We start from the raw sequence: 695 nt of genomic DNA, 5'->3' as shown, positions 1-695 counted from the left end.
CTGTGAGGGTATACATATTCTAGGTGTTCCATTTTTAAGGTCTTTGTTCTATTACCTTACTCTGAGGTATTATCAAAATGGGGGCAGATAAAATCAATCAGTTTCACAGGAGACTGATTAATGAAGCATGATGCCTGCTTTTTAGTGTGCAGTGAGTGATATCGCTCAATTAATTGGAGTGGATCATAAAAAACCCTGTTGTAGTGGGGTTTAGAATATCTCCTCAGAAAAATAAATGATAGATCAGATTGTTATCTGGAGAGCACTGAATTGGAACAAAGGAAATTTAATGTTCTTTAAGAAATATTTCTATCATGCTATAGTATTGTAATGAATTTCCCTTCTCCCCTCTAGAGAATTTCCTGTCAGAATACCTGGGACAAACCATGCAGAATCAGTTTATTTCTCTTTTGAATGATGCTGAGGATATCCAGACAAATATCCACTATCTAGCTCTGTTTTCAATATTCTTATAACACAAACAAAGTTTCTGCCATTACAAGAGTCTCCTATTGCAGGTTAGCAATGATTTAAATTTCATCTATTATTTTTTTTTTAATCATGGACTGGTATCTTCTCTTTGAAATTATATTGGGATAAATCTTTGCAACCCTGGTGATTTGGGAAAAATAATTTAGTTGCATGAACTTTAATATAGAGCACATGTATATTTTCTCACAAATTGTTTGCAGATG

This window comes from Bos mutus, chromosome 1 (genome assembly GCF_027580195.1).
Source record: "Bos mutus isolate GX-2022 chromosome 1, NWIPB_WYAK_1.1, whole genome shotgun sequence".
Lineage (NCBI taxonomy): Eukaryota > Metazoa > Chordata > Mammalia > Artiodactyla > Bovidae > Bos > Bos mutus.
Note: the sequence above shows the minus strand (reverse complement) of the source record.